Source organism: Triticum urartu, chromosome 6A, assembly GCF_056163025.1.
Source record: "Triticum urartu cultivar PI428250 chromosome 6A, HENAU_Tu73, whole genome shotgun sequence".
Lineage (NCBI taxonomy): Eukaryota > Viridiplantae > Streptophyta > Magnoliopsida > Poales > Poaceae > Triticum > Triticum urartu.
This window is the reverse complement of record NC_141878.1, coordinates 174,497,558-174,511,705: the sequence shown is the minus strand read 5'-3', so window position 1 is coordinate 174,511,705 and position 14,148 is coordinate 174,497,558. Positions and strand designations below refer to the sequence as shown.

At 45.0% G+C, this 14,148-nt stretch overlaps 1 pseudogene; it reads left to right on the top strand.

Moving 5' to 3' along the window:
* The window catches only part of LOC147964629 (uncharacterized), a 56,720-nt pseudogene extending 46,545 nt beyond the window's left edge, over nt 1-10,175 (top strand).
* The last annotated feature ends 3,973 nt before the right edge of the window (nt 10,176-14,148 follow it).

Sequence of the window (14,148 nt, the reverse complement as noted above, 5' to 3'; positions counted from 1 at the left end):
AAATGGGCTACACATTCTTTCAAATCTCAAATGGGCTATAAGTTCTCTACCACACACTTCTGGCCGTATTAAGTTGACGCGTCCCCTAAAAAACAGAGTTGATGCGTATGCAAGGCTTTGTCAACTTATAGTCAACACACGGTTCTAGCAGCAGTGGCCGTTGGATGTCCATCCAACGGATGCCATGCTTCTTCTTCAATCTCGGATATTCTAGCTTCACCCACCCAAAAAATGATCCCTCCCCCTGACATCTGGGGTGCACCATTTTGGAAGTTAACCTGTGGGCCTACTAAGTTGACATACCAAGGGCTTTGTCAACTTAGTCAATATAAACGATTCTATCTACAGTGACCGTACGATGTCCATCCAACGGCCGTCGTTCTTCTTCAACCTCTGGTCTTCTTGCTCCAGCCGCCCAAAGCAGCGCCGGTCGTGCCGCCTACTCCTGCCTCCCGTGGTCGGCTGTGCTGCTGCGGAGGCCTCACCTCCCCTACTACTCCCACCGCTGGCCAGGCCATCCCTCCACTCACCCACACCCCCTGTTATTCTGCGGTGACAGTAGCGCAGCCGAACCAGTGAACCCTCGTACTCCTCTCCGCGTGTGCATCCACTGTCGCGTCTTCCCCGGCTCCGCATCGTCCCCTTCCTAGGCCTCGTCGTCGTCTACCGCCCTGGTGCTCTCGGCGCGGCGTGGTCAACGTGGTCAAGGAACGACTTCCATCAGACGTGGACTGTACGTGGATAGGCTGACAGCTGGGTCCACGGCAGCTGCAAGGAAGTGCATCCTTATTACGCGCAAAATAATTATTCCTCCACCTGACAGCGGGGACCCATCGGACGGGCCATCGTATTTCGCGAAAAAAATGATTCACCCCCTGTCTGCTGGGACCCACGAGCTACATCTTTGCATGCAAGGAAGTGCGTCCGAAAAAACGATTTGCCCCCTGACTGCTGGGAACCACCAGCTACATCTTCGCACGCAAGGAAGTGCGTCTGAAAAAAAAGATTCACCCCCCGACTGCTGGGACCCACCAGCTACACCTTCGCATGTAAGGAAGTGCATCCGGGAAAAAAATGATTCGCCCCCCTGACTTCTGGGACCCAGCAGCTACACCTTCGCACGGAAGGAAGTGCGTTCGGGCAAAACAAAAAAAATGATTCGCCCCCCTAACTGTTGGGACCCACCAGCTACATCTTCGCAGGCAAGGAAGTGCCTGACAGTCGGGACCCACCTGGTCGAAGCGTACGTAGCGTTGTCATTCTGGTCGCGAACGTGTACGTACATACTGGTCGATGTAGAGGCACGCACATGTCGTAGTAGAGGCGCGCACGTAGCATGTACACATACGTACAGCGGCCAGGGTGCAAGAAAGAAAATACGGCCATGTATGTGTACATACGGGCAGGGTCTCGAACGCCTACTCGCGCATACGTACGGCCAGGGCTCGTGTACATGGCTTGTTCGGAACGGAGAAACAACGTCGTCGTCGTGTTCATGGGGAGGCAACGGAATGCGCCATGTTCATGGGGAGGCAACGGAATGCGTCGTGTTCATCGGGAGGCAACGGAATGCGTTGTGTTCATCGGGAGGCAACGAAACGCTTGGGAGCCAACCGACTGGGTCGGAACGGAATGCGTGGTCGTGTTCATCGGGAGGGCTTGGACGGAACAGGCGATGAAAACGAGGCCTGTCGTACCGCAGAACGGAGGAAACAGACCTCTAATGGTCGAAACGGGGGTCCTGTTGATCAGGAGGGGCGTGGCGTACCACAAAACGGACGAAACGACCTCCTACAGTCGAAAGGGGGTCCTGTTCATCGGGAGGGGTGTGACGTACCGCAAAACGGGACTTCACGGGATACTGTTCATCTTCACCGTCGGCCTCCTCCAGGCTCCACGGGCTACCGTCGACCTCCTCCAGCCTCCACGTGCTCCTGTCCATCCAGCCCCCAGCGCGCGCTACTCCACCGGCTACTGTTCAACCACCCCTCCACCGTCTACTGTTCATCCAGCCCTCCACACCACGGGGTCCTGTTCAACCACCCCTCCACCGTCTACTGTTCATCCAGCCCTCCACACCACGGGGTCCTGTTCATCTAGAGGCAACGCCACCGCTCACTGTTCATCCAACCCCCCTCCCCCCGCAATGCTCACTGTTCATCCAATCGATCGGCTTCAGTTAGCAGCAGTAGCGAAGGAATCGCTCGATCGGGTTCAGTTAACAGCCATCGATCGATCGCTCGGGTTCAGTAACGCATAGCCTGCAGTGCAATCGCTCGGGTTCAGTTAGAGCCCAACGCTTCGCTCGGGTTCAGTTAGAGCCAACGCCTCGCACACACGCGTGTACGTGTATGAGAGAAACGCGCATCGCTCGGCCCCCGACCTCCCACCGTAACCGGGAACTCCCTGAAATTTTCCTTGCCCTCACTTCTACCACGGTTTTTTCCGTCATGGACGGCCCAAAGAATGTCATGCAGCTGCGTCTCTGGCCCGCCCAGGACGAAAAGCCCATTTTCTGTCATGATTTTTTGTCATAGAAGTAGGAGCCCACCACATCTATGATGATATCGGGTTTTGTCACAATTATCGTCATAGAAGTGTCATATGTATGATAGAAAAAAAATTGTTCGGCCCAAAATGTCACGGATGTGTCTTTTTTTGTAGTGAGACCAAGTGTTGGTCATGGTTGTGATCGCCGGAATGATCACCGTGGTATCGAGGATACCGAGTTGTTGGATATTCGTGATGCTGTGCGAGAATCATGGGTAAAGATCAAGCTCCTTGTGGTCATTTGATGATTACTACGGTATTGTTTATACCAAGCTTGATTTGATCCTGATATGATCGTGTAATGTCCGAGGTTGGTAAGTGATGCATGTGATGGCTACGAGGTAACCCGAGCAGAATAAATGGTGCATATAGTGTCATCATGTCGCATGCTAGTATCATCAGATTTATATGTTCATGCCATGATCATATTGTTCTAGCGATATTATGTTCATGTTATGTTATCCTGATGATCTCATGATAATTCCTGATTAACCTGTAATTGCCATGCTGTTGTTTGTCTTGAATGCTTCTGGTTATTGTGAGCTTGCAAGTACATTCAATGTACTGACCTGGCATGTCATGCCAGTTGCAGGTCGTGCCTGGATTGCTTGCTTGTTTGGTGTTGTTCCCGTTCGTGCGAGCTAGGATCAGCGTTCCAGCCAGAGTCCCTACGGAGTGGAGTTCACCACCGTCGTAGTTGTTCCGCTGCTAGATGTTTTTCCGCTGCTTCGAGTTGTTCTGCTGCTTGCATAGAGCAACTGAGGATGGCGTAGTGTCACCATGCCGATGTTATCCATTGTAATATCGGAGACCCTGTATTCATATTCGTGTAATAATAGAAAGCTGGTTTGTTCTATGCTAAGCAGTGCCGTATTCCAGAGGACTTCTCCTCGATCTCTGGGCTGGAATACGGGGCATTCTGGTTTCTCTGAGCCGGGGTGCCACACGTATGCGTCTGACTGATATGCTTAAAATGAATCCTTATGCTAAGTACGTGAAAGATATTGTTACTAATAAAAGAAAGATACCGGAAGCTGAAATTTTCACCATGCATGCTAATCACACTCTTAAGGGTGGAATACCAAAGAAACTTGGAGATCCAGGAGTACCAACTATACCATGCTCCATTAAAAGAAACTATGTTAAAATTGCTTTATGTGATCTTGCAGCCGGTGTTAGTGTTATGCCTCTCTATTTATATCGTAGACTTGATTTGAATATGTTGACACCTACTGAAATATCTTTGCAAATGGATGATAAATCAACTGCTATACATGTCGGTATTTGTGAGGATATGCCGGTTGTGGTTGCAAACGTTACTATTTTAACGGACTTTGTTATTCTTGATATTCCCGAGGACGATAGTATGTCGATTATCCTTGGTAGACCCTTTTTGAATACTGCAGGGGCTGTTATTGATTGCAACAAAGGCAATGTCACTTTTCATGTTAATGGTAATGAGCATACGGTACATTTTCCGAGGAAACAACCTCAAGTCCACAGTATCAATTCTATTGGAAAAATTACAACAATCACTATTGGAGGTTTTGAATTTCCTCTTCCTACTGTCAAGAAGAAATAAGATATTCTTATTGTTGGGGATGTGCATATCCCTGTTGAGGTAACCTAGTGTTATTCGAAATTTCTCCGGTTTCATGTTATTCGAAATGAGTTTGTTAACAAGACCTGATCAACCTTGTTAGTGGATTCCTTTTGATGAGCATGAGATGGATGAAGTTAGAAAGCACAACCTTCTGTACCCTCCTTTTACTTTCTGTTATTTATATTAAATAAAGCAAAAATAGTATTTTCTGTCTGTTTTCTGAATTGTCCTTGCAATAAAAATACCCCAAAAATAAAAGTTCTCCAAATGCCCTGAAAATGAAATATGATTTTTTAGAATATTTAAGAATTATTGGCACTAAGAACACACCAGGGGGACCCACCATGTGCCCACGAGGGTGGAGGGCACGCCCACCCCCTGGGCATGCCTCCTGCCTTGTGGACCCCACGTGGGTCCCCTCCACTTATCCTTGCACCCACACAATTCGTCTTGCTCCAGAAAAAATGATCCACTAGCTCAAACCCGTGTTCTAGCTCATCTTGCTGCCATTTTCGATCTCCTTGCTCAAAGCTCCATTCGCAAAACTGCTTTGGGGGATTGTTCTTCGGTATGTGACTCCTCCAATGGTCCAATTAGTTATTGTTCTAGTGCTTTATTTATTGCAATTTTTTGCTGCTTAGGTGACCCTATTCTTGAGCTTGCATGTCAAATTTATGTGGTCAAAAGTAGTTTTAATGCATGATATAGCCTCTAGACAATTGTAGGAGTAGTTGCTATCAATTTTGTTGAGTTTGGTTCACTTTTATTTTGAGTCACTAAAAATTTCAGAAATTTTTCATAGGAAGAAATATGTATAGGAAAATGTACCAAGGTGGTTCCTCAAGGAAGCAAGGCCCAAGGCCCGCAATACGCGAGTCGGACAATGAACTACCAAGGGAGGCTCAAGTGCGGCCTTGTGAATGGCCGTCAGAGGATTTCATGGTTCGGGCAGGCATCAAGGAAGAATTTGACGCATATGTGCGTAACATTGATCTGGAGAGCTTCGATGCAGATAAGTGCCAGCAATACCTTTATTTAACGGATTCATTTGTGAGAAGGTTTAAATTTACATCCTTGCGCAATTCTCACACTGTCCTATTTGACCTTTATGACAAATCTTATACTATGGACTTAGAAGATCTTAATACTGCTTGTAAACTCCCGCAGTGGGGTAGTGCTAGTGAACCTCACAAATCTGAATTTAAAGAATTTCTTGCTAGTATCACTATGGGGGAATCTAGAGAAATCACGGAAGCTACCATAGGAAGCATTCATTTTCCTGCCATACATTATTTTACTCTCTTTATTGGTAGATGCATTAATGGTAAGGATGAGGCTTGTCACATGCGTGTTCCAGATCTTAGTGTCCTCAGGAGTGCTGTATTAGGTGATAAACAATATAACTTGGGGCCATTGTTGCACGCAGGTTGCATAATAATAGTATTAATGGAGATTTCTTTGGTGGAATTTATGCAACTCGTGTAGCTAACTTTCTTGTTATACCCATACGTGGGGTTGATATTGAGTTGCCTCCTGCTTATCTAGATTATAATGCTATGGTTTGTCATCAGTTTGTTGAGAGGAATGATCAGTTCCTCCAGTACCGACTAATCTTTGACAGACGGCGCACCTTCCATGTTGCTCTCCCTGCTCCTGCTTTCTTTGACTTTCAGACAAAAGGGAGATATGTTATAACCAGGGAGGAGGCGAGCGAGTACAAGAGGAGGATGGAGGCAGCTCGCCTCCAAGCTGAAGCTCATGAGGCAATTGCCCCTGCCTCTCAGTACGACCCCAACTACAACTTTGATCCATGGGCATAGACCAACTTAGGCCAAAATCCTAAGATTGGGGGAGTACGTATTTCCCACTGACATTACATTCATGTTCACACATTCATTCCAGTTGCCGGTGCTCATACTTTTTCATTATATCATCCGTGCTAGTTTATTTTCTTTTTAAGCTTTCTTCTTGTGTGTTTGAAAAACCTTAAGAAAAACCAAAAAAATAGTTGTAGCTTTTAGCTAGTTTACTTTTCATGCCTGTAGTAGTAGTAATTAAAAAGAAAACCCAAAAATATTTTTTGTTCTTCTTCCGCTTGTTGGGAGCATTCCCGTGTAAATAGTTTTGTTCCTTTCATTTCTTTGGGGGTCGAGAGGAGATGACCACGATGAAAATTTTGAGTGGCTCTCATATGCATTATTGTTGATCTAACAAAGAGCCCATATTACTTTGTCTTCCCTCCTGAGTTGAATGCTTGCAGATTCCATCTTAGTCAAATGCACATGCACTATTATTATTATCCACACTATTCGGTCGTGCAAGTGAAAGGCAATAATGATGATATATGATGAACTGATTGAGATGAGAAAAGCTGGTATGAACTCGACCTCTCTTGTTTTTTTAAATATGATTAGTTCATCATTCCTGATTACGCCTATTATGAATGAAACATGTGTGCAATGACAATTAGAGATTATAGTTTCTCATGCCATGCTTAATTTGCTAGGAGTTTATAATAGTTTACCTTGCGTGCCAACATGCTATTAAAATGGTTGTGATGTGGTATGATAGGGTGGTATCCTCCTTTGAACGATTTGAGTGGCTTGACTTGGCACATGTTCACGCATGTAGTTGAAACAAAATCAACATAGCCGCCACGATATTTATGTTCATGGTGAATTATATCCTACTCATGCTTGCATTCAGTGTTGATTAATTTTAATGCATGTTCATGTCTGTTGTCGCTCTCTAGCTGGTCACTTCCCAGTCTCTTTCTAGCCTTCACTTGTACTAAGCGGGAATAATGCTTGTGCATCCAACTCCATAAACCCCAAATTTATTCCATATGAGTCCACCATACCTTCCTATATACGGTATCTACCTGCTGTTCCAAGTAAATTTGTATGCGCCAAACTCTAAACCTTCAAATAAACATTCTGTCTTGTATGCTCGAATAGCTCATGTATCAACTGGGGCTGTCTGTATCTTCCACGCCAGGCGGGTTATTCTCAAGGGGAGTGGACTCCGCTCCTCACTCATGAGAAAATGGTTGGTCACCGGGATGCCCAGTCCCATGCTCAAATCAAACCAAAATAATTGCAAACAAAACTCCCCTAGGATTGTTGTTATTTGGAGGCACCCGTTGTTTCGGGCAAGCCATGGATTGATGCTTGTTGGTGGTGGGGTGTATAAACTTTACCATTTTGCTTGGGAACAGCCTATAATGTGTGTAGCATGGAAGATATCGAGATCTCTCGGTTGTTATGTTGACAATGAAAGTATACAACTCAAAATATTATTCATCTCTATTTCAAAACCGAGCTCTGGCACCGCAACAAATCCCTGATTCCCTATGCGAAGGGCCTATCCATTTACTTTTATGTTGAGTCATCATCCTCTTATTAAAAAGCACTAGTTGGAGAGCATCGCTGTCATTTGCATGTATTATTGTTAGTTTACATTGAGTATAACTTGACTGGATCTCTTTTACCATGAATTACAATTTCCAGTCTGCCCTTGATCTTCAGGGGTGCTCTGCATTTATGTTTTGCGGTCTCAGAAAGGGCTAGCGAGATACCATCTTGTTATATCATATTATGATTGTTTTGAGAAAGTATTGTCATCCGAGATTTATTATTATTGCTCACTAGTTGATTATGCCATTGATATGAGTAAACATGAGGCCTAAATGTTATTGTGAATATGGTTAGTTCATAATCTTTGCTGAAAACTTGAATGCTGGCTTTACATATTTACAACAGCAAGAGCAAACAGAGTTTGTAAAAGTCTTTCTTTATCACTTTCAGTTTGTCAACTGAATTGGTTGAGGACAAGAAAAGGTTTAAGCTTGGGGGAGTTGATACGTCTCCAACGTATCTACTTTTCCAAACACTTTCGCCCTTGTTTTGGACTCTAACTTGCATGATTTGAATGGAACTAACCCGGACTGACGCTATTTTCAACAGAATTGCCATGGTGTTATTTTTGTGTAGAAATAAAAGTTCTTCGAATGACCTAAAAATCAATGGAGATTATTTTTGGAATATACAAAAAATACTGGCGAAAGAATCAAGGCCATGGGCTCCACACCCTGTCCACGAGGGTGGGGGCGCGCTTACCCCCTGGGCGCGCGCCCTACCTCGTGGGCCCCTTGGTTCTCCTCTGGCCTCAACTCCAACTCTATATATTCGTGTTCGGAGAGCAAAAACCAGAGAGAAGGACTCATCATGTTTTACGATACGGAGCCGCCGCCAAGCCCTAAACTCTCTCGAGAGGGCTGATCTGGAGTCCGTTTGGGGCTCCGGAGAGGGGAATCCGTCGCCATCGTCATCATCAACCTTCCTCCATCACCAATTTCATGATGCTCACCGCCGTGCATGAGTAATTCCATCATAGGCTTGCTGGACGGTGATGGGTTGGATGAGATTTATCATGTAATCGAGTTAGTTTTGTTAGGGTTTGATCCCTAGTATCCATTATGTCTGAGATTGATGTTCCTATGACTTTGCTATGCTTAATGCTTGTCACTAGGGCTCGAGTGCCATGATTTCAGATCTGAACCTATTATGTTTTCATGAATATATGTGAGTTCTTGATCCTATCTTGCAAGTCTATAGTCACCTATTATCTGTTATGATCCGTTAGCCCCGAAGTGACAATAATCAGGATACTTACTAGTGATGACCGTAGTTTGAGGAGTTCATGTATTCACTATGTGTTAATGCTTTGGTCCGGTACTCTATTAAAAGGAGGCCTTAATATCCCTTAGTTTCCGATAGGACCCCGCTGCCACGGGAGGGTAGGACAAAAGATGTCATGCAAGTTCTTTTCCATAAGCACGTATGACTATATTCGGAATACATGCCTACATTACATTGATGAACTGGAGCTAGTTCTGTGTCACCCTATGTTATAACTATTGCACGAGGAATCGCATCCGACATAATTATCCATCACTGATCCATTTCCTACAAGCTTTTCATATATTGTTCTTCACTTATTTACTTTTCCGTTGCTACTGTTACAATCACTATAAAACCAAAACTGCTACCGTTACTTTTGCCACCGTTACCACTACTATCATATTACTTTGCTACTAAATACTTTGCTGTAGATATTAAGTTTCTAGCTGTGGTTGAATTGACAACTCAGCTGCTAATACTTGAGAATATTCTTTGGCTCCGCTTGTGTCGAATCAATAAATTTGGGTTGAATACTCTACCCTCGAAAACTATTGTGATCCCCTATACTTGTGGGTTATCAGAGGCACAAGACCAAGTCCTCACAAGAAGCAGGTTGCCTTCCATGTGCCGTCTAGTGAAGACGAAACTGATGACGAGGAATTATCAGAAATCATCAGAGGCAAACAGCAAAGGGCCGCTAGAGCCAAAGGCAACAATGTGCCTCTTCTGCTAGATCCCAAGTTGATCCTAAACTTCATCAACCTCTGGCATAAGGATCCCAACACTCCTCTGCCTGAGCTAAACCTCACTCCCGGCCAAAGTCATGTGTTGACTGTCTTAATTAATGAGGAAAATGGAAATTTGAACAGGGGAGGAGGGTGAAGAAAGCTTAGTGCAAGAAAGAGCGCTTTCTGAAGAACAATGTTCTGACGCTATCACGTGATGAACTTGTATCTCTGCAAACAGAGATCAAGGGTCTAAGTAATGAATTTGACCGATACTATGCTGACTGGCTGGGAGCCAAAGTCAGATTCGTCAAGCTGACCAAGGGATTCACCTTAAATGTTGCAGCCTCAACGCAACATGAAATTCCTCAGGCTGAAGCATCTGCTCAGCCTACTGAAGAACATGCCAGCACCGCTGATGAAAATCAGGCTGCTGAAGAAAATGAGAGCACCAAGGCTGATGAAGATATTCCAGCCGCTGAAGCAATTTCCAGGGCAACCTCTAGTGTTGCGCCTAAAGATCAAGCCAGGCCAGTTGAAGCATCTGCTACTACACTTGAAGAAACTGAACATGCCAGGGAAATTGCATCAGTTGTGCCTGAAGAAATTGCATAAATTTCCTCTACTCCTCCTGCACAAACGGCAAGTCCTATACTTCCTTATGCATCATAAGCAAAGGAAACCAAAGCTACGGAGCGAGTTGTTGTGAAGAAAAGAAAAGCATTTTCTTCCTCAGGGTCTTCAGCTCCGAAGAAAGTGAAGCCTTTGACGAGATCCTATGAAAATCCCATAGATGTTGTTCCTGTATCAAGCATGCCATCAAAGGAGATTGTTCCCTTTGGTGAGGAATATGTGATTCCAAGTGAATCTGATGAAGAAGATCCTTCTTCTGCTACGTCAGAGCAGATTGATGAAGAAATTTAAGTGGACAACATCACTTCAATTCCACTGGTCTCATTGCTCATGCCTCAGTTCACAGCTGAAGAGGCCAGCGTTGAGGAAATTGATGAGGAAGGTGATGATGTGGATATTGGGTGTTCAACGCCAATTCTGAATGATGAATACTGGGAAAGTCATCACCTCAATTCACCACTTTACACCCCACCGTAACAAATTCCTCAGTCCCTAGTCCAAACTGAAGAAATTCACATGGGCTCTGAAGAACATCAGGCATCTCTCCTCAATATTCCTGAAGAAGTTCCAACCACTAGTGCTGATGAAAATGTTGCTGAAGAAATTGCCACTGAAATTCCTCAGCCTATGGCTCTAGAGGCTATGATTCAAGAGGACGTGAAGACATCAACTGTGAATCTTCAGCCCAAGCCACAAAATCCTCACTCCAAGAAGCAGAAGTTCAAGGCTGATGACTTCTTTGTTGAGCACATTTTCTTCATGGATTACAATCCATATGACTCTACAAGACTTAGACGCAAGCGCTTCTAGATAGCGAGTCAAATGAACTTCTATTCCTCACCGCTGTTTGATAAATACAAGATCTTTGACCATGAGCAAATTCCTCATGTTGATATGGAGTCATTGCCATGCTTCACCCCAGCCCTTAATGCTCTTCATGACACTGGGCTGCTCAACTTCTGCACTAACATCTACGACTGGAATGAAGAACCCATTCTTCAGTTTTATGCCACGTTGAACATCACTGGCAACATTGAAGATGTCAATTCATGGGTATTGGACTAGATGACAGAAAATACTCACTACAAAGCACCGGCCTATGAATTGCTTCATGCCGTCCCAGTCAGTCCTCCCATTGAAGGTGCACGGCACATCTAGGATGAACCTGAGCTCTCCGATCATCTGATGCAAGTGCTGATGAAACCTTCGAAGCCAGGCCAAGCTCCAAGAATCAAATTCCTCATCAAGGAATTGCTCTATGTGCCAAGAACCATATACAGGATATTGACCAAAACCCTCAGTCCGATCAAGGGCCACAACTCTGATGATGAAGAAGTTGTTGGCATCATGCAGAATCTTCTTTTCAACATCATACATGGTATTCCTATCAACTACCATGATTTCATCATGAGGACTTTGGCCAATGTCGCTCTATCACCATTTGAATTGAAGTCTTACGCTCCCTGGATCATGAGATTCATCAGATCAAGGTCTTCAATTCATTACAAGGTTGATTTTCAAAATCACCTCAGCTACTTGCCGCCTATTGAAGTCCTCAAATGGACTATTTCCTCAGTTGATGAGAAAGGCAAGGCTGCTGTAATTGATGAAGGCACTCGTCCATTGGATGGACAGTTTCGCAAAGCTGCATCTTATTCCACCAATGATGACTCTGCCACACATGACACTGCCGCAAATGCTTCAAAGGAATTTCCTCAAGCCACTGCTCCAAGGGTGATGACTGATCGTGAGCTTCTCCTTAGTCTTCATCAGAAGGTGGATCATAATCACAAGTGGGTCAAGCGACAATTTGGTTCAATTCTTCAGAACATGACAATCATGCAAAACACTGTGACGAAGAACCACTACTACTTGCATGAAGTTTTTGACCGCACTTGGGGTGTTCTGTCTCACCTCTACGATGATGAAGATCTCAAGCAAATGGGCTTCAAGTAGGACTTTGACTGGTCTCAGCCGCCTTTGAAGAAATTCAAGAAGGTCAAAGTTCCTTACTTGGTGGCCTGCTCATATTCTTCATCGCTCGAGACTGATGAACATGAAGATTTGAACCACACTATGGCAGGCCCTAGTCCAAGGGACGACCCCAACAATGCGGGCGCTCCTCCATCGACTTCATGATGATATTCTTCACGGGCGTTAGTCCTCATTTTCGTCCCGTTTTTGGTCATTCAATGACAAAGGGGGCGAAATTTGAGTTAGTCTTCAAGCGGGTCTCATTATATGGGCGTTTTTTTGCTAAGTTGCAACTCTCGTTCTTCTGAAGTATTTGTTTGATTGAGTTGTAAACTTAAGTCCGATGGTAGTCCGATACTTTTGCTCTGTTTTTCTACATGCTTTTTCCTCATATATGTTAATGCACGCATGCTGAATTACATCAGACACCATATTTCATCATGCATTTCAAATTATTCACTTCATATGTTAAATGCGTGTATGAATTACAAGATATAGGGGGAGATGTCCATGATTCCACTCTACAATGTGCATTTGCTATTCAAAGCAAATTCCTCGCATATGCACATCTTCAGGGGGAGTTCTTCTATATCTTGCAATCAAATTCCTCAATATCAGTATTCACACTTCATATGTTTATCCCCGTTGAAAACTTAACCTATATTGTCATTAGTTACCAAAAAGGGGGAGATTGTAAGTGCATCTAGTGCCCCTTAGTGATTTTGGTGTATTGAAGACTTATAGGTTAAGGGACTAATGAGTTTGTGAGTGTACACAGGTCTATAAGTCTATCGATGGCTTAGCAAGCTCTTGTTTCGGTCACCCATCTTTTTTGTATTATAGAGATCATAGTGCTTGTTCTCATGAAACCATTCAGGACCCTCATCCAAAATGTCAAGCACTTTTGCTCTGCACTTGCAAACATGCCAACACTTATGCCTAACCACGCCAAGCTCAACTGTAACCACCTCATACGAGGTGACCCATACATCAGTCAAAGCCAGGTAGGAGTAGGGTATTACCTTCACCGTTCTAGTACTTCTGGTCAAAACAACTGCCTATTACCGCCAGGATCGCCATCACCATCGTTCCTTCCCTCCTCCACCGTGGGAGGACGCTACTGGCTAAGCCCGACGGCCCACGACAATGGCGGGGATTCTCCTCCCTGGCTCGGATAGGAGTGGCTGGGGCGGGACCTCCTCACGCGAGATGGCGAGGCCATGATCTGATCCATGGCAGTGCGACGACGTGCTCCAGACGGCGGCCCTGGGTGGTGGCTGATACGTCTCCGTCGTATCTATAATTTTTGATTGTTCCATGCCAATATTCTACAACTTTCATATACTTTTGGCAACTTTTTATACTATCTTTTGGACTAACATATTGATCCAGTGCCCAGTGCCAGTTCCTGTTTGTTGCATGTTTTTTGTTTCGCAGAAAATCCATATCAAACGGAGTCCAAACGGGATAAAAACGGACGAAGATTTTTTTGGAATATATGTGATTTTTGGGAAGTGAAATCAATGCGAGACGATGCTCGAGGGGCCCACGAGGCAGGGGGGCGCGCCCGAGGGGGGAAGGCGCGCCCCTGACCCTTGTGGCCACCCCGTAGGGCAGTTGATGCCCTTCTTTTGCCGCAAGAAGGCTAATATCCGGATAGAGATCGTGTTAAAATTTCAGCCCAATCGGAGTTACGGATCTCCGGGAATATAAGAAACGGTGAAAGGGAAGAATTTGAGAACGCAGAAACAGAGAGGGACAGAGAGACATCCAATCTCGGAGGGGCTCTCGCCCCTCCCATGCCATGGAGGCCAAGGACCAGAGGGGAAACCCTTCTCCCATCTAGGGAGGAGGTCAAGGAATAAGAAGACGAAGGGGCCCCCTCTCCCCTTCTCTTTCGGTGGCGCCGGAACGCTGCTGTGGCCATCATCATCATCACCGCGATCTACACCAACACCTCTGCCATCTTCACCAACATATC